The following is a 21137-nucleotide window of genomic DNA, read 5'->3' as shown; positions in this document are numbered from 1 at the left end:
CTTGATCACTTCACTTTTGATGGGATAGGTGAGTTCTTTTAAGAACATTAATATTACTATTATTTATTTACTTATTGTGGTGATGGTGGGGTGGTGGTTTTGGTGTGTGTGTGTGTGTGTGTGTGTGTGTGTGTGTGTGTGTGTATGTATGCATTTATCTGTGTGGGTGCAGTTGCATGTACAATTATGTGTCTGTATATGTGCTTGTGTATGTGGACCAGTCGTTGATATTGGGTGTCATCTTCCCTCACAGTTCATCTTATTTTCTCTAGACATTATCATTCACTGGACATAAAGCTCACTTATTTGGTTAGACATGATAGCTAGCAAACCCCAGGGATTATCCTGTTTCTGCCTCCCCAGGGTCAGGATTATAGACATGATCTTAGCATACTAATATTAAAAAAAATATTAATTTGCTATTGATTTACAAGTAAGGAGAGAGAAAGGGAGAGAGAATGAATAAATATGGGATCCTAGGACCTTGTAACACGTCATAGGACTCCAGACACATGTATTACTTTGTGTACCTGGCTTTATGTGTACCTTCAGAAATTGAATCCTGGCCATTAGGCTTTGCAAGCAAATACCTTTAACCACTAAACTACCTCTCTAGGCTCATGCTTAACATTTTCAATGGTGTGCTGAGAATCTGAACTCAGGTCCTCATTATTATATGGCAAGCACTTTATCCTCTGAGCCATATGGCTAGCCCAAAAATATTACTATTTTTTATAATCTTGAAAAACAATGAGCTTAATTTTTAGGATCAAATATATCTGGCTTTGAAATTTTCTCTTATGTTTATTAGAGATGTGACCTAAGGTAAAAAAATTTAACATCCCTAAATTGCTCTCCAAAGCCATGTATAGCAGAACCTTGTAGTCTTGGTGATTCAGGAGACTGAGATAAGATTGTGTGAGCCCTGGATTTCAAGTGTAGCCCAGAAAAGCCTTCACTTACAAAGAAAAATAAAAATAAGGACAGAATTATTTGCATATAGATAAAACCTGTGACAATTACTTTTATTAGTATATAATCATCATCACTAAAATGCTTAATTAAAATATTGTATTCCTTTCCAGTGACATGCACATTAGAGCTCATAGCAGTCTATTCTTATCCTAGGGTTGTTTCTTAATAGTTAATAGAAAACAGTAAAAATGCAAAGACTGAATTTATTGTATTCACTTCTCTACTCACAAGCATTATCCTAGTCTGTGTCAATTAATAGTTATTTAATAATTTTTGATTTTCCTGCATCTTAGTTGGTAAATATAATATAGCATTCAATAAATATAAGGGTTAGCATAGAATTATTTCTAGATAAATTCTAACTTTGGAGATCCTTGTATGAAAGAGGAGAGAAATTACTCAAAAGTCCAACAGTATTTCATGCTAAAGAGTATAAATGGGTGGATAGATACTAAGCAGTATCCAAGGTTTATGGTTCAATTTTTTTTTTCTTCTAGTTTTAATTATGTTAGTTTTGCTGAGTAGAATGTGTAGCTGAAGGAAGAGACAATCCACATGGGACAGGAGACATGTATCATTCCTTGACTCATGACAGGGAGAGTTTACCTTGCTGTCTTCATCACTTCATAGAAGAGAAATCTACTCTAGGAATATGAATCAGGGAGCAGCTATGCAAAGGAATGACACAGAGTGGGTGGCACCTGTGATGGTTAATCTCTGTTTATCAAATTGACAGGATTTAAAATCACCGTGGAAATGGATCTCTGGGAATATAAATGAGGGATTTCCTAAGTTAGGTTAATTGAGATGGAAAAAGACACCTTAACTGTGGGCAGCATTTTTCCTTGGGCTGTGGCTATGAACTGAATGAAAAGGAGAAAGCAAGCTGGACAGCATTGATTTATCTCTCTACTTCCTTGTTGCAGATTGAATATGACCACCTACCCCACGCTCCCACCCCCAGACTTCCCCACATGGTGAATTATAACCTCAAACTGCAAGCCAACATAAACGTTCCTTTCCTTAGGTTTCTTTCTGTCACTGTAATGGTAAAAAAATAACTAATAAATTCAGCAAATAATTATGTGTCTGAAATATTCCCAGGGAGAAGAGTTCAGCTGAATGTTCAGGTTTTTAATGTGGATTAATAATGTGATTTTTATGTGGATCAATCAAAAATGGCAATATGAAGGCCCAAGGAAATGTGATTTGTCCCTTTGTATTACACCTTATTCTAGTTAATAAATATCCTTTAGAAATAAGAAATTTTAATTATGAAGACAAGCAAGTTTAAGTGTGTTAAAGAAAAACAAGACTCAGATTCACTTACTTGTTTAACCAATGTTTATAGAGTAATTATAATGAGTGATGCATGTAATTGCTGAGATTTTAGTGGCCCATGCTTTGATAAATGATACTGCCTAGTTAAACCAGAATAAAGAAAAAATCTATGCAAATAATTAAAAAGTCATTACAGATTTGGAGAATTTACATATATATATATATATATATATATATATATATATATATATACAGAAAATAGATAATAAAAATGATGGTCACCACACATAACTTTGATTCAGGTAAAGAGCTTACAACTCAAGGATGATATATCTTTCCTGAGAAAGATGTTATGGCAGAGCCCATATTTAGCTTTGACATGAGGTTCACCCTATACCCAAAAAATAAATAAAAATTTTTCAAAGTCTTGCACATCAGGCAACACAAACATGAAACATCATACTAAAGATATGTCCAATAAATAAGTAGCCCTTCTATTTGTATGGATAGTTGCCCCTAAGAAAACTCCTATGTGTGTTGAAGGTAGTGAAGCAACAGAGACATTCATCTATCTCCTTGAATCGGAAAGACAGAACTAAGAGTGTGAAATGTAATGATGGATAGAGATTACAGGGAAGAAGGGCAGACAGAGGACATTGTGATGCAGCCATAGAGATAAATACACATCTCTACAAGGAGACATGTTTTACTGGATTCTTGTGAGAAGAAATAGTGGACAGTGTCAGTTACTGGCCTAACAATCTCAATTTTGCTACACTATTGCTTGGTTTTGCTTCTAACATTTGTATCTAATCAGCCATGCTCTTTTGCACTGATCTGGAATACCAGAAATACCATACAATGAATGGCAAATGCCATTATACCAAAGGACATAAGGATTCAAACTACTCCCAAGAAATAGCAAGCTACACAAGACAGAGGATATCATGATGAGATCACTTCCCTATATGAGTGCAATTTCCTGTGACTACAAGGTTGCAGCCCAGAGGAGGACGAAGAATCTCCTTTGAAGCACAATGTTCTGTTGAAGAGATCATAGCAAGGTCTTCAGAGGGCCAGGAAGAATCAGAATTGAGATAATAATTAACTGGCCTTACCCTGATCACCTGTTCTGACGGTTCTGCATACTCCAACCATTCCCCTGCATTCCCTTATCTTATAATATTAGAAAGTTCCTAACAATCCATTAACAATAGACTCATCATTACTGAACCCTCTATTGCTTCTTCCCAATGTGACCAGATTGTTTAGAATGCCTTTCTCTACTCCTTGCACTTATGCCTGGTTTCTTGTTGGATCTAGTGGCTAAACATTGTCTGTTGGGACTCAAAACTAGGCCTTCTGTGGTAAACTTTGGTAAATTAAAATAACTAAGATCAGGTAAAGAATTTTCCATAAAGAAAAAAGAAAGGTATCTGTGCTGGTTTTCATAGATGGCTGGAAGACAGACATTTTCTTGCCATTTGCACTAGAGGCTTCACAATCCACTGGCCATTGGGTACAATGCACTGCAGGGGTAGCTCTGAATAAATATTCATCTATTTCAGTTATGATGTAAGAAAGTAAGACATGGAAGTATTGAACTATCTCAAATTGTATAACTGTCCCCAAACAAGGCTTAATGATATTTATAAGAATAAAAAAATCTGGTACTAACAACATTTTCATGATACCAGAAATACATTAAAAGATTATCTGGAATGTCAAAAATAAAGAAAATACATCATGCAATGTGAAGATAAATTACATCTTAACAATGACACAGTGTCACAATAGAAAAGAAAACAAATATGGTTAATAAATTTGAATTTTGTTTGCACCAACTGAAAAATGGAGACAAGAATTCAGTTGACAAAACTGCTTGCTATGCAAATGTGAAGGTCTGAGTTTGGGTCTCCAGCACCCACATATATGACATACATGCCAATGGCCATAATTCAAGTTCTCTGGAGGTAGAGACAGGCAGATAGTTACACAAGCTGGAAAGCTAGACTAGCCCAGTCAGTGAGTTCTGGGCTTTGCGAGAGAGATAAATAGAATTATGCATACACATATATATGCACACCACACACACCACACGTGCACAAACACACCACATACCTACACATATAAACACTAATTTCACACATCACACATACCACACACATTCGCACATATATCACACAGCCCACACACACCACACAGACCCACCTCATGCACATATATACACTACACACACATATATTACATAGAACACGCACATCCCACACTATACCACACCAATCCCCCCCCACATATTACACACCACCCCCACACACCTCACCATACCAATCCCACATACACACTCACCCACACAACACACACACCACACTTGTTCAGTTATCAACATGTTCTGCCACCTCTCCTCTTTCTCTCTCTGAGAGAGGAAAGGTTTTGGTCCTATAAGAACTATAAGTACTTTTTTGATTCATTCAACTTCCATGCCCTCAGTTACCCCAGTTATAAAATAGTCAATGGCTATTATGCTGTTATCAGGGGGTTGTTTAAGGATAAAATTTAAAAAATCACATGGAAATGAGCAAAAATATGCTCATTTAAAAAAAATCTGTAAGTACGGTTTAGTCAGTTGTTATGTAAGTATATTTGAGTTCTTATTCCAGATCCCTCTCTCAGTTTATAACTTTAAGCACATATTTTAAAACTAAGGTTCCTAAATCTCAGTTTCAGCATGAATTGGACTGCTTCATAGTTTAACAGAGATAATATGAGAATAATACTTGAAAGTTACACATATTCACAACTACATGTGTTTCACACATAGAAAAAAACAAAGGTATGAGGAACATGGGGAGTGGGGTGCACAGTACATTTCCTTGCTTCTCTTAGACCTTCAATTCATTTTGTAACACAGAGGGTCTTCATCTTGCCACCTGGGAGCATTTGGCAATGCATTGGGGGTTTTGGTATCACATTTGGGACATAGAAGTATTCTCATGGTATCTCATTGGAACACACTAAAGAAATTGCTAAAAATAATAAAATATACAAGAGTGTCCAGCACAGTGAATAATCCAGCACAAATTATCAGTAGTACAGAAGTTGGGAATGCTAATTGCTATAATTAAATTAAGATATGTAGATTTATATCCATCATATGTGAATGGATTCTAACAAATGAAAAGTGCTTAGAGATAGAGAGAGAAAGTGGAAGCATAAGATACTGTGACATTTCTTCCATCTCACATCTGTTTTTTTTTTTTTTTTTCGTGCTCATATTTTTCAGAGGACATTTCTTAAGGTTTTTTTCAAAGATAGTGGTCAGCAGGGTCCACTAAAACAGCCACATCTTATGCATAAACTCTGCCTATTGTCGTAATAAAATCAGAAGTGTGCCCAGGATAGTGACATTATTCCAGATTTATTTTTATTCTGTTTATTTTTATATTTTGTCTCGGAAGGTATAAAATTATTTTAGGAGCTGTCTGTGTGTCTTCTTCCATTAACTAAACTGAAACTCAGGCAGACCTGAGATAGAGATAGTCAGGCTTTTCAATTACCATTCCTGTTCCTACTGACACTAACAAAATCAGATCTTTTAATTCTGGTTGGCAGGATCATCTGTTTCTTTTGTAAGTAAGTTTTACCTAAATTATGGGGGGGGGGGGGAATATAACCTTGTAAATGCATCTAGACTATCAACAATTTCTATTTGAACACCACAGATGTCTGATGTTGTCAGTAACCATGATTCATAAATCCCAACATGACCCTTGAAGAGATAGATGCTGGGTCTCTTGTCAGTTACAGAATTCCCATCAGGAATTCAGTTATGTGCAACATACAAAGGGACTGGGGCACTAGTTCAAAGATACCTAGATAAGTCACCCAGCTGTTTTTTTTTTTTTTTTTTTTTTTTTCAATGAGGTAGGGTCTCTCTCTAGCTCAGGATGACCTGGAACTCACTATGTAGTCTCAGGCTGGCCTCTAACTTACAGAGATCCTCCTATCTCTGCCTCCTGAGTGCTGGGATTAAAGGTGTGCACCACCAGGCAGACAACAAAGAGAGAGAGAGATAGAGAAAGAGAGAGAGAGAAATAGAGAATGGGCATTCCAGGGCCTCTATCTACTGCAAGTGAACTCCAGATGCATGTGCCACTTGGTGCATCTGATTTTACATGGGTACTGGAAAACTGAACTTGGTTTGTTAGTCTTTGCCAGCAAATGTTAACTGCTGAGCCATTTCTCCACCCCCACACCCAGTATTTTTGAAGGAATAAATGCTTCATTAATGATATGCAGACATGTGAGTGAGAATTGTGTGGTAGGAAGCAGGTAACATTACACACAAAGGCCATTTTTCTTTATGTCTTTTATTTTGTTGTTGTTGTTTCTTTGTTTGTTTGCTTGTTTGTTTTGAAAAGTAGAGTCTCACATTAGCCCAGCCTAAACTTGAGCTCACTCTGTAGCCCCAAGCTGGCCTCGAACTCACAGCAGTCCTCCCAGCTCAGCTTCCCAAGTGTGAGATTAAAAGCATCCATGACCACACCCTGCTACAAAGGCCATTTTTATGGCATAATTTAATCCGAAAACATAACTGTGGTTTGTTAGGTTTAAATATTTCAGGGCAGTGTTTGGTGTCAGCAACTACTCATTAGTCAGTGAAAATGTGTTAATACTTGAGTAGTCATTTAAAATGAGGGTAGTGACACTCATTGTTTTCGGAGTAAAACCCACAATTTTTTATACATGTTCTGCAAAGTTTGTTTTCTTTCTATACTTTGGATTATTTCTTCTATAAATTACCTTCTTTCAATCAAAATTTTCATACAGTAAGCTCCATTTCGTAGTATATAGCCTAGGATACATTTCTTGAGGGATATCTTCCAAACTGCATACATATCTCTTTCTTCAATAACTTAATTCACTGTTTTCTTTTTGAGACAGGACCTTGCTATGAAAGCCAGGCTGGCCTCAATGTTAATAGCCACCTGAGCACTGGGATTGTTTACAGGTGTGTGTGTGTCATGACACCCAGCCTCCTATTGACATTTTGTTATATTTTGATTGCTGTATTCATTTGTGCACCTTCCACAGAATTTTAAATTGTACAATAAAATCACAGACCACACTAATTGCTCACCTACTTTCCTAATGCCTATAAATGTTCCTTACATATTGGACTCACAAACAGAATAAGGAATGAAGAAATAAATGAGTAGGTAAAAATGAGTCTTCACATCCCATTACTTTTCTTTTAGTCAGGCCATTATAAACACAGAAAATTATGACCAAAAAATGTAATCTTCTTTCTGGAGTCTCATGGGGCTTTGATATATAATATACAAAGAAGAATATGTGACAAAGTGATATGATATTATGTAAACAGTGACAAGAACATGGTAGAGCAAGAATATATAGATATTTGTCCCCAACTCACCATAGGAAGCAAAGGAATGCCTGACCCTCCTCCAGTTTCCAGTGGCTTAAAACCTTCTAGCTGAGCCATTATTTTGCTGGTTCTTTAGTCTTCCAAACAGGAAGAGTAACATGTGATTCTGTTTAAGTCTTCTAGATTCTGTTCTACACATTTGAATTCTCTCTCTCTCTTTCATGTTATTTCCATGCACACATTCAGTTCTTTCCTTCCGGAGAACTTTCTGGAAGATACTTCGGTAACAACCAAGGGTATAGCCCTCTTCACCCTTATTTTCTATTTTAGATTATTTTCTTGACTTTATTTTTTTCATCGCACTTATTATTTTCAAGCCTATTGCTTATTTATTAGTTGTTTTACATTTTCTTTATCTTCTAAAAAAATATAAGTGCCATGAGAGAGTTAAGTGTTTTCATATATGATTTTCTGTTAATGTAATTCCCCTGACATCTCAGAAGACACATGATACATTTTGAATGGCTATAAGCACTGTAAAAGGATCAACCTATAAATAAAGAAGACTAGACATTTAACTCACATTCCACCTTTGAGTTTTGACTTATGAGGCAAAAATAATTTTAAATTCCCAAAGAGGAAGAATTGATGATAAATGCTAAGCCACCAAAGCATATAGGAGTTACTGTCGATTGAGGATATATATATATATATATATATATATATATATATATATATATATATATATATTTTTTTTTTTTTTTTTTTTTTTTTCTGAAGCATCTTATGTGTTTTTGTCAGAGCTTAAAGACAAAGGCACAAACAGAAATGCTTGGATTTGGCAGGTTATAGAAGGATGAAATTCCTCAAGTCAGTGAACTGATGCGGCAGAAGGCAGTCACAGGAAGAATTTACTTCATTGAATGAGATGAGTTTTGCATTTCAGAAAGATCAATTCAGTGGTTGGACAGAAATGAAATAGAATAGAAAGTGAATGTTGGCCAAGAATCCACCTAGAAGATGGCTGTCAGAGTCTAGGGACTATTTCTGAAATACCACTTCAACTCTTCTAGCTTTGCTTTCTCCTTAGTGTGGACTTTGAAACATTGGCAATGTAATTAGCCCTAAATAAGTTAATATCTATCCAACATTGTTGTCTCTTTTTTAATCCCCTCAATGGTTGTTATCATTTTTATATTGACAGCTTATACTTTAATAACCATATGCATTATAAAGTGATGGTATATTTGCTCACCATATTTTGGATATAGGAAAATGTAAATGAAAAGAAGGGAAAATATCAGAAACAATTTTTAAGCCTTTTCTATTTAATATACATGATATCAAAGGTTAAGCTATATAAACACTTTCATAAATAGAGGATAAAGTGAGACCAATGCAATACACAGAGAAAAGAAAAGGCCAGAGATCAAAGAGGACAAAGAAGGTCAGCATTACCATAGGAGACATAAACAGAGATTACAGGATGCCCTACATGGGAGAATACCTATATTAAAATGAAAGGAAAGGGCAGTGTGGCAAATATGATCATGAGAGCAAAGATATTGATGCACATAGACAAACAGGATAGAGCCTGAAGGACCTTGTGTTAAATGGAATTAGCTAAATACAGAAAAACAAATGTTGCATGCTCCTGTGTAGAAAATGGCAAGGTCATAGCAAGAGAGAGCACAGTGGTGGTTAGCAAGGGCTGGGAAGTAGAGAGGAAGTATTGATATAAAGGAACAAATTTGTAATACCTAAGCTAGATAAATTTTTCAGAGTTAATCTGTGCATGATGATTATGGTAACTAATGACTAATTACAATTTTTGGAAAGACTATATCATGAGAATTCTTAGCATACACACAAACATAGATGGTAGCTAGATAAAGTGAATGATGTTATTTTAATGGTGTTATTCATTTCATATTGCATACCTTAATGTGATTATTCGCCAAAAAATACATACAGAATAGCATGTTGTGCACCTTAAATGTATTTTTATTTGTCAATTTTTTCACAATAATGCTGGAGAAAATAATTACTTTGAGCTGAGGACTCAGTTCAACCTTGGATCTAGTTATATCCCTGTTCTTCTACAGCAGCATGATACTGCATTAGACTATTTCTTCTTCCTGAAAACTTCTTTAAACACAAGAAACCGTTTGGATACTTGGTTGGTAGAGTCCTTGCCTAGCATGTAGGAAGTTCTGGGTTTTCTATCCTAAACACATAAAATGAGCATGGTGGCACATTCCTTCTGTAATATCATAACTTGGGGATAATAACAATATCAGAAGTTCAATGTCACCTGTAGCCCTATCTTGAGTTCAAAGCCAGCCTGGGGTTCATGATAATCTATTTCAACAAAAGACAAGAAGAAATAAGACAAGGAGGAGAAGAAAGAAGTCATGGTATGTCTTCATTTGTTATTAAAACAGAGATCCTTTGCTACTAAAGCACTTCAAACTAATACATGGGACTCACAGTTGCCGTTTGGGTCCAGATTACTGTTTTCCACCCTTCAATGCCCTCCCTGCCCTCCCATCCATCCTATTGTCTAGTTCATGAGGTGCTTGCTAGGTATGTAAGGTATCTTGGGTAGATTCAGGTTAGGTGTTGTAGATGAGTGAGACTATGTGTCATTTTTTTTTTTTTTCCTGTGATTAGGTAAGTTCGCTGAGAATGATCTGCTCCAGGTTCAACCATTTTTCCTCAAATTTCTTTGTGTAATTTTTTCTTACTGCTGTATAGAATTCCATCGTGTAGATATACCACATCTTTGTTATCCATTCTTCTAATGATGGACATCTGGGTTGATTCTAGCTTTTAGCTATTACGAATTGAGCCGCTACAAACATGGTTGAGCAAATCTCTCTGGCCTGTGGTTTGAAGGTTTTAGGGTAGATGCCCAGTAAGGGTATAACTGGGTCTGTTGGTATTTCTATAGTCAGCTTTTTCAGGAGTCTCCATATTGCTTTCCAAAGCGGTTGTACCATCCTGCATTCCCACCAACAGTGAATGAGTGTCCCTGCTTCTCCACATCCTCACCAGCATTTATTGTCATTTGACTTTTTGATGTTGGCTATCCTAATTGGGGTAAGGTGGAATCTCATAGTTGTTTTAATTTGAATTTCTCCGATGATTACGGATGATGAACATTTTCTTAAGTGTGTGTTTGCCATTTGTATATCTTCCTCTGTGAATTGCCTGTTCAACTCTGTGCCCCATTTTGTGACTCACAAAATAATTTTACATGCTCCCATAAAAATGTCACAGCATGTATCCATGTCAACATTTTTCCTTAACTATGGAAATTGAATTCACTCTAGCAACTTTGTAATTTTATAGCTTTGATTGTTTAGTGATTGTGAAATATTTGTTCATAACAGTGTAAAAATTGAATCTCTCAGTTAATTTATTTTTTAGCAAATACCTTGCTAAATATTGACCCAAAAGAAAACATACACATGCAAAAGTGAGGCATGAAAGAAGTGTGGAATTATATAAAAAAGGGTGGTCATGACAGGGGAAAGATAAGACAGAGTGTTTGAGGAGAATAAGATCAAAATACACTTTTATGTATACGAAAATTGTAATATTGAACAAATAATCACTGAAGCAGGCCAAAAATGAACCCAACATGGCTCAGGAAAATTTTGTGGAAGAGGGGGCAGAAAGAATGTCAGAGCCACATGTTGGTCATGATATACAGAGACATTTATCGTACCAATAACTGTGGGCTAATGCCACAAGGCATGACCCATATACCTCAACAAGGAGGGGCCAATGGGGAGGGTGTAGGTCACAGATTAGCCTAATAATGGTACCAAACTGCCTGTATTTGCTGAATAGAAAACTAATAAAAAATACAAAAATTGAAAGAAGAATAAGTTCTAAGAATCAGACTTTGATTTGGGATAAGGACCATGATTCCTCTGTATGTTTCCTTCTTTTTTTTTTTTTTAAGCCTTGTCAACACAAGGCCTCGAAAAATTAGGTTATGACTCAGAGTTTTTCCTCTCCACGGACATCTTTAGTAAAAGGCAAAAGATTTATGCGATCTGAAAAGAAACCAGAGTATTGTTTCCTTCTTAAATGAGTAAGGGGAAGGAAGATGTGGTGTTTTGTTTTTTATAACTCCAGGGGACACCTGTGAGGTTTTCTCAGCAGATAGAAGAGTTAAAACTTTAAAGTATTAATTTTTAAAAGTGGAAATGTTGATTTGTTATCCTTTCTCTGAAAATTTATTATGGATGGTAAGTTTGTGCTTCTGGGATGAAAGGATACCACCTCTTATGAATTTGGAACTAAGTTGTTTACTTTACACATGAGATAAAATATTCTATTTCTGAAACTGCTAATTTCCCCCTAGTGAAGAAGGGTCAAATTAAAACAGAACAAAACACAACAAACAACATAACAATAATGCTTTCTTATCCCCTTTGTTTGGCAAGAAAAAAAATCACTTTATAATTTATGTCATGTAGAAATGTTGAATTTTAAAAATAAAATCAATGAAAATTTATTTATGATATTAGAGGAAGTTATTTTAAGAACATAGGTAAACTGAGAAACAGTCAAAACATGAAGAAGTCTGTTTCCTCTGAGGGCCACCTGGTGATGTACAATCACCAAAGTAATACCAGACTTTGCTGGAACCATTCTAGCGTATGGCTTGTCTTCGCGTCTAGTTCTTGTCAGGGCTGTCTTTCATTGCCACTGTCCCAGTTTGGATTAGATGACCCATATTCACCCTACGTAATCTGGACTACCTTCAGGAATCCAGATAATTCAAACGTTTTCATTCTGTGTTTTGGGTGTACCCATTTTTCTTTGTTCAGTTTGTGACTTTTTGCAATGGTGCTTTACCTCTGTTTTCAAACATGAAGATTGGATTTCATTTGCCCCATTTGAACTGATGTAGAGATTATGTAGGAAAGGGTTTATTTTGGCTTATAGACTAGAGGGTACATTCCATTATGGCAGGAAAAACAAAGACATGAGCATAGGGTGGACAACACATTCTGGCCAACATCAAGTGGACAACAACAGCAGATGAGTGTGCCAAACACTGGCAAGGGGAAGGTGGCTATAACACCCATAAAACCACCCTCAATTATACACTACCTCCAGTAGGCTCCAATTCCCAAATTGCCATCAGATAGGGTCCTAGAATTCAGAACACATAAGATTATGGAGGGCACATTAATCCAACCAACACACCATGTAAATCCAGATGCACAAAGTGGCAAATGACTCTGGAGTTCATTTGCAGTTGCAAGAGGCCATGGTGTGCCTATACATCCCCTCTCCACCCCCCCCCCCCCCAGTTTTCTTGCAAACATTTTTTTTTTTTTAAGTTAATGTTCTACCTTTGATTTTCTTCCTTGTTTCCTAAAGCTCAGATCTACTGATGAGGAACCTGGATGGATTCTATACTATTTTAGGCTCATCGATTTCTTACTAACACTACTTAGTGGCAAGGGCAAAATTTGGAAGTAAACTTGAAGGTTGAATTTTTCCATCATTTATTTACCTATTGATCAGTCTTATGATACTAGAATATTATCAATTTTAATTTGCTTTCTAATTCTTCAACTCTGAAGATAAATGAAACAGTTAAATGTGATGTTCTTAGGAAAACCCAATAAAAATGTGAGCCAACTGCTTACTATATTACTTGACAGATAGTAGATATTGATTAAATGTTACTTTTCACTTTTCCTGATTCAAAAATGCCAAATAAGGAAAATCACAGCTGAGAATGGTCTTTGCCTACGCAGAACTTTTGGCTCTTGATTTAAAGTATGAGAGTCAAGAAAATCTATCTAAGGTATTAAATAACTTCTTTGAAATCCAATCTTGTTTTTATTATGGTGACATGGACTAATGAAGTATATTTGAGAATCATAGTTTGTAAATAAAGGAGTATAGTTGAGTGATTTGGTTAGAAAAGTACAGATATTACCAGGCACAAATCAGTTGCCATGATATTCATCTTCTTTCTTTTATTTCACAAAACACTTCTGATTAGAAAGAACAGGTTCATTGCTCTATGGGCAGAATACTAGATTTGTCACTGTGCCTATATCAGTGCTCTGACTCATGAAGGAATTTTAGATTTTGGAAGAAAATGTACCTTACTTTTTAAAAAGAGTGATGTCCATTGCCTCAGTTATTACACGTATGAGGGGATTATACCTATGATTACACATATGAAGCAGATGTGTTCTGACACTATCTACACTGCTTTTTAATGGACAAGCAAGGAAGATCAATGAGGAGAGAATCCAAAGTAAGAGCACATGAATGTCCATATTCATAAACAATAAGGCATACATAATTCAACAAAAATAAACAAATGCATAAAATAGAAAGGATGTCATAATAATCTGCCCTGTATTTACAAATGAAATCTCAGTTTTATTCATCTTGTTATCTCACCTACTTCAAGTCAAGAGCACCTGTACTTTCCACTACTATATTTCAATTTGGCTGAAGTCACATACCACTAGATGAAAAACTCAAAATCTCTGAGGGCATTTATATCTCTACTTGGTATCCTAGAAAATTTTGATACATAGTCATTGAAGACATGTGTTAACAGGTTGGGAAAAAATATTTCAAGGTAACAGAATTGTGTAAGAAGATTTTTATTGTGCTGAGCAGAAAAAAACACAACTTGTGTCTAATGTGATACTTTTTTTTTTTTTTTTTCCTGTTACAAAGGATTGAAGCTTGTGATTAGAGCTTGATAAACTGGCTTTGAGCTAAATCCTCCCCGCTTTTATTCTTATCTTAGTTCCCCATACATCACACGTTACCAGTCACTTGGATGCCATGTACCTTCATGCTCATTGACTCAATGGGAGTCACTGGGTCCCATGTCTACATCTGTGCTCACTTACTGACTCTCGAATGGTAATTTCTTTTCTTTCCAGTTGTCTTCTGGGTTTTTCATCACTGTAGCAATAAAAATAAATAAATAAATAAACTAAGAATGATAAATAAAACATAGGGCTATGAACTTTTGGCTCATTTTAGTATTTGTGACTATGTCAGTTGAAGCAATAAAAAGTAAGTGTGATTTTGAGGATTTTCTGGAATAAATGTCTCTCTATCGATAGGATGGAGGGAAATCCTGAAATGATAACATAAAGGGTGAAACTTTATTCACAGTTTCTTGTTACAAGCAGAATCATTTCTACTCCTTTTCATTGAAGTTGTAGCACTTCTCTGGCTCAGTGTTAATTAATACTTAACCCTGGCTTGTCATTTGCCCATTTTTTCTGGAGAATGCACAAACATCCATTCATTGGACTGGAATTCACTAATGTCCCAATCCATCTGTAATCAGTATATCACTTTAAGTTTCTATTAAAAAATTGAATTTGAGGATTTTCTTTAAGTTCTTACACATTCAATAAAAAATGCCATGTTAATTAAGTTAGGTTTGTCTAACATTTCAGGGATTCTACAATGGTTAAGTGTCTCAAGAATTCATTGTATTGCTGATAATCACATCAAACTATCTTCCTTAATTTACAAACACAAAACTATAATTTCAATGCTGCAAACACATTAGAATGCATAGAAGTTATATAAAAGTAAATTTTCTAGGAAAGACATAGCTGTTTTAAATCAAGATAATTTTCTCGTGAGAGATATTATCCATCTCATGGCAAAAATTAAGCTCTTTACCACAATCTGCAAGTTCTTTATAGAGCACCAAAAGACTAATGGATGCTTCTCTCATTCACTGCCTTAAGCATGTGACCCATGGCTGTGAGGATCCAAGGATAGTTGTGAATGTGACCCACCCCATTTGTTTATAACATAATGAATTAATGGCAAAGGGTTAGATTCCCTGAATCGAGTTCCTTTCTTACTCTCTTTAGGACTTCATCTTCAAGGAATGCTGTTGGATTTTTTTCCTCAAAATCTGACATTTCCATGTTATTGTTACCTGTAACTTTAAAAGTTTCTTATTCTTTTGAAAACTCTCTAGTAGTTCTATAGCCCATTTTTTAACTGGGTTGTTTGATTTCTTATTGTTTAGTTTTTGAGTTATTTGTATATCCTGGATATTAATCTTCTGTCAGATGTATAGCTAGCAAAGATTTTCTCCCATTCTGTAGGTTGCCTTTTTGCTCAATTCACAATGTCCTTTGCTGTACAAAAGCTTTACAATTTCATTAAGGTTATATTCAGAAAGTTTTTGCCAAGACCAATATGTTGAAGGGTTTACCCTACTTTTTCCTCTAGCAGTTTTAGAGTTTCAGGTCTAATAATAAGGTCTTTGATCCATTTTGACTTAATTATTGTGCATGGAGAGAGAGAAAAATCTATTTTCATCCTTCAACAGATACATATCCAGTTTTCCCAGCACCATTTGCTAAAGAGGCTTTCTTTTCTCCAATGAGTATTTTTGGCATTTTTGTCAAATATCAAGTAGCTATAGCTACCCGGACTTACACCTGGGTCCTATATTCTGTTGCAATGATTTACATGTCTGGTTTTGTGCCAGTATACTGTTTTTGTTACTGTGGCTCTCTACTATAGGTTAAAATCAGGTATTGTGATACCACCAGCCTTACTTTTGTTGCTCAAAATTGTTTTAGATATTTTAAATTTTTTGTGCTTCCAAATGAATTTTTGGATTTTTTTTCTATTTCTGAAGGAATGCTATTGGAATTTTAATGGAGATTGCATTAAATATGTAAACTGCTTTTGGTAAGATTGCCATTTTTACAGTATTGATTTTCAATCCAAGAACAAAGGATGATTTCCCTAGTGTCTTCTGCAATTTCTCACTTTAGTCTTCGAAAATTTTCATTATAGAGATCCTTTACTTCCTTACGTTTATTCCAAGGTGCTTTATTTTTTTTATGCAATTGTGAATGGTAATGATTCTCTAATTTCATGCTCTGTATGATTATTGATAGCATATAGGAGGCTACTGATTTCTCAACTCTTATTTTGTACCCTGCTACATGGCTATAGGTGTTTATTAGCTCTAACAGTTTTCTGGTGGAGTCTTTAGGGTCCTTTATGTACAGAATCATGTCATCTGCAAATAGTGATAACTTTGATCTCTTCCTTTCCAATTTGTATCCCTTTTATGTGTGTCTCTTGCCTTATTGCTATGGCTATGACTTCCAGTACAATAAAAGTTCCAATAAAAGTGGAGACAGTGGACACCCTAGTCTTGTTCCTGATTTTAGTGAAAAGCTTCAAATTTTTCTCCATTTAGTAATAGTTGGCTACAGGCTTGTCATAGATAGCCTTTATTATATTAAGATATGATCATTCTATTCCCAGTATCTTTAGGACTTCTATTATGAAGGCATGTTGGATTTTGTCAAATGATTTTTCTGTATATAATGAGATGATCATTTGATTTTTGTCCTTCAGTCCATTTATATAATATATTATATTTATTTATTTGCATATGTTGAACTATCCTTGCATCTCTGGGATAAAACCTATTTGGTCAGGGTGAATGATCTTTCTGATATATTCTTGTATTCTGTTTGCCAATATTTTATGTAAAAAAGTTTTCTACTTATCCTAATATGTGAAAATTCTAGTTCAATAACAACCCATATACATAGGTTTTATGGATCACAAAGATTAATGTAAGCATCCACCTTTCATCTATGGGACATAGTAGATTATTGTATTGATACACATTCATATTTGATAAAAACTAAACCACTCATTATTAATTCTTCTATCAATATTTCATATATAACCTTTCATCAGCTTCCTGTGTAGCTTACAAAGAAAAAAATGGAAAATAAACATTATTAACTTTTAGACACACTATATTGTACATTATATTCTGTGTAAATTTTTTTTTAATATTTTTTTGTTCATTTTTTATTTATTTATTTGAGAGCGACAGACACAGGGAGAAAGACAGATAGAGGGAGAGAGATAGAATGGGCGCGCCAGGGCTTCCAGCCACTGCAAACAAAAACCAGACGCGTGCGCCCCCTTGTGCATCTGGCTAACGTGGGACCTGGGGAATCGAGCCTCGAACCGGGGTCCTTAGGCTTCACAGGAAAGCGCTAAACTGCTAAGCCATCTCTCCAGCCCTTCTGTGTAAATTTTGTATTTCTCAAACATAGATATTGGACCTGCTCCACATAATATTTTGTTAGACCATCATAATTGTCATAAAGAGGGTTTCTCTGCACAGATAGTGAGTAGATGGAGCTGCAGTCTGGAGTGAGTAGGCCAGAACCCTGTACCCAGGATCCTCACACCTGCCAGGTCTGGAATCCCTGCAAGACCAGTGTGTAGGCAGGCATGGTGGTCTGAAGTAAGTAGCCCACACCCCTGTTTCCCAGCTCCTCCCACCTCCCTGTTCTGGGTTTCCCGCATGAACAGTATCCAAAATATCAAAGCAATGTGGACTGAGCAGGACAGAAGCTTTTCTACCAGCTCTTCCCAGCACCCTAGTCTGGGTTTTCTGCAATAGTGTATGCAAGTGGACACAGAATAGAGTGAGTAGGTGAGAGTGGCTCCTCCTAGTCTTCTGGTGATCTTGATAGGTCCCTTTGTACCTTGCTTGAGGATGGCTGGTCCCTGTGTGAGGTATGGAATCAGGTCTTTTGCTCTGGTAGCCTCTCTGGCCACTAGGTACCAACGTTCCTATTCACTTGAGTCAGAGGGTGCATGGCCCAAAGGACAAAAACTTGCTTCCTTCTCAATAAAATAAAGAGTCTACTTAAGAAGGGTACACAATAACACACAAAGCCAACAAAAGTCAGAAAATGGAGAGATCTCTACCAATAATGCCTTGTCCTACAATGGAAGCCTCCAATGCAATCATAGAGAAATCAACAGAAGTTCACTCCCCCTTTCCCCCCAAAAATGAGGCTCTGATGAAAAAAAAATTGCTGAACTGGAAGCAAACTATCAAAGAACAAACAATTGTACCAATGAAATTGAACAGAATCAGCTCCTAGGTTGTTCAGCTTTTGACAGTAGGCTTAACTTGATTGAAGAAAAAATTAAAACCCTCAATAGACATCAATGAAATTGGAATAATCACCAAAACCTCTGCTCTATAAAATTAAAGAATCTGGAAGATATGGATGAATTCCTAAACACATACCAGCTAGCAAATATAAACTCAAAGCATAATAATATTCTCAACAACCCTATGACATCCACGGAGATTGAAAAGGTAATAAAAAAAAAAAAAAAAAACCCTCTTCTTGCCAAAAAAAGAATTCAGGACCTGATGGCTTCTCAGGTGAATTCTATCAAACCTTTCTTGAAGGACTAAAACCATTTGTTTTTTTCGAAAAGTTCCATGAAATCAGAGACCAAGGAATCCTCCCCAACTCTTTTTATGAGGCTAACATCACCCTAATACCAAAGCCAGACAGAGATGAAACAAAAAATGAAAACTGTAGGCCTATCTCCCTGATTAACTTAGACTCAAAAAATCCTGAAGAAAATCCTCACAAACCAAATTCAACAACACATCAAAAACATTATCCACCTTGATCAAGTAGGCTTCATCCTAGGGTTGAGGTATGGTTTAGCATATGTAAATTCATCATAGTAATACACCACATAAATAAACTGAATGATAAAAAAAAAAAACATGATCATCTCAATTGATGCAGAAAAGGCCTTTGACAAAATACAAAAGTACTTCATGATCAAAACACTGGAAAAAATAGGTATGGAGGGTTTATATCTCAACACAATGAAGGCTATATATAAAGCCTCTAAAGCTCAAATAATTCTTAATAGGGAAAAAATCTCAAGACGTTCCCACTGAGATTGGGTCCAAGGCAGAGATGCCCACTCTCACCACTGCTTTTCAACATAGTACTAGAAAGACTAGCCCAAGAAATAAGACAGGAGAAAGAAATAAGCATGATTGAAATTGGAAAGAAAATAGTCAAGTTAACACTATTTGCCAATGGCATGATCCTATACATAAGTGACCCAAAAGTCTTCATCTTAAAATTCTAAAGGTGATAAATTCCTTCAGCAAAGTTTCAGGATACAAAAGCAATGCACAAAAATCAGCATTTTTCTATATGCAAAGGACAAGTATATAGAGAAAAAAAAATCAGTGAGACTTTCCCATTTTCAATAGCAACAAACAAAAATAAATGCCTCAAAATAACACTAACCAATGATTTAAAGGAACTATGTAATGAAAACATAAAAACACTCAAGAAAGAAATAGAGGAGGACTTCAGAAGATGGGAAGTCCTGCCATGCTCCTGTATAGGTAAAAACAATATTTTAAAAATGACACGTCTACCAAAAGCAAATATATGGATTTAATACAATACCAATAAAAATTCCAGCATCATTCTTCACAGACATTGAAAAAATGCTTTCAAAATTCACATGAATTGGCAGAAGGCCTCAGATATCCAAACGTATCCTTAGCAAACCAAACAAAACAAAGCAAACAAAAACACCCACTGCTGGTGGTATCATCATACCTAATATAAAACTATATTACAAAGCCATCGTGACAAAAAAACAAAACAAAAAAAAAATCATGGTATTGGAATAAAAACAGAAATTTAGACCAGTGGGACAGAATTGAAGATTAGGTTAGGTATATACAGCTACTTGATCTTTGACAATGTTGCCCATAATGTACACTGGAGAAGAGACAGCATCTTCCACAAATACTGTTGGACAAATTGGATGACCATATGTAGAAAAATGAAATTAGACCCACTCATTTCAGCATACACAAAACTCAAGTCCAAATGGATTAAAGACCTCAATATGAGACCTGAAACTCTTCAAGTAGTGGAAGAAAAAAAATAAAAGGAACTCTCCATGATATAGGACTTGGGAAAGATTTCTTGGACCAAACCCCAGTAGCCCAGGAAATTGAACAAGCACTCAATCAATGGGATGTCATGAAGCTAAAAAGCTCTTGCCCAGACAAGCATACCACAAGCAGAGCCAATAGATTACCCACTTAATGAGAGAAAAATCTTTGCCAGCTATACCACTGACAGAAGCCTAATATTTAGAATCTGCAAAAAACTCAAAATCTAAACAATTAAAAAAAATCAAACAACCCACTCCATAAGTGGGACAGAGAACTAAACAGGAAGTTCTCAGAGGAAAAATTATAAATGCCTAATACACAGTTAAGAAAATGTTCAACATACCTAGCTATTAGGAAAATGCAAATTAAAACAACTATGAGATTCCACCTTACATGAGTGAGGATAGCAACCAGTAGAAAATCAAATGAAAACAAATGTTGGTGAGGATGTGGAGAAATAGGAACACTCATTTACTGCTTGTGGGAATGTAAACTGTTACAACCACTGTAGAAATCAATATGGAGAGTCCTGAAAAAGCATGAGTACTTTGTTACCAACAGACCCTGTTATTCCCTTACTGGGCACTTATCCTAAAAGCTCATCTCAGTTCAAAGATATTTGCTCAACCATGTTTATGGTTGCTCAATTCATAA

At 35.6% G+C, this 21137-nt stretch overlaps 1 non-coding gene across 1 annotated transcript; it reads right to left on the bottom strand.

Annotated features, from left to right (window-relative positions):
- Positions 1-11616: 11616 nt before the first annotated feature.
- Positions 11617-11732, bottom strand: LOC123458082. The gene has a single exon (XR_006635382.1). It is a non-coding gene; the product is annotated as a U5 spliceosomal RNA (small nuclear RNA).
- Between the last annotated feature and the right edge of the window lie 9405 nt (positions 11733-21137).

The sequence above is a fragment of the Jaculus jaculus genome, chromosome 1 (genome assembly GCF_020740685.1).
Source record: "Jaculus jaculus isolate mJacJac1 chromosome 1, mJacJac1.mat.Y.cur, whole genome shotgun sequence".
NCBI lineage: Eukaryota > Metazoa > Chordata > Mammalia > Rodentia > Dipodidae > Jaculus > Jaculus jaculus.
The sequence above is the reverse complement of the archived record's forward strand: the minus strand, read 5'-3'. Positions and strand labels throughout refer to the sequence as shown.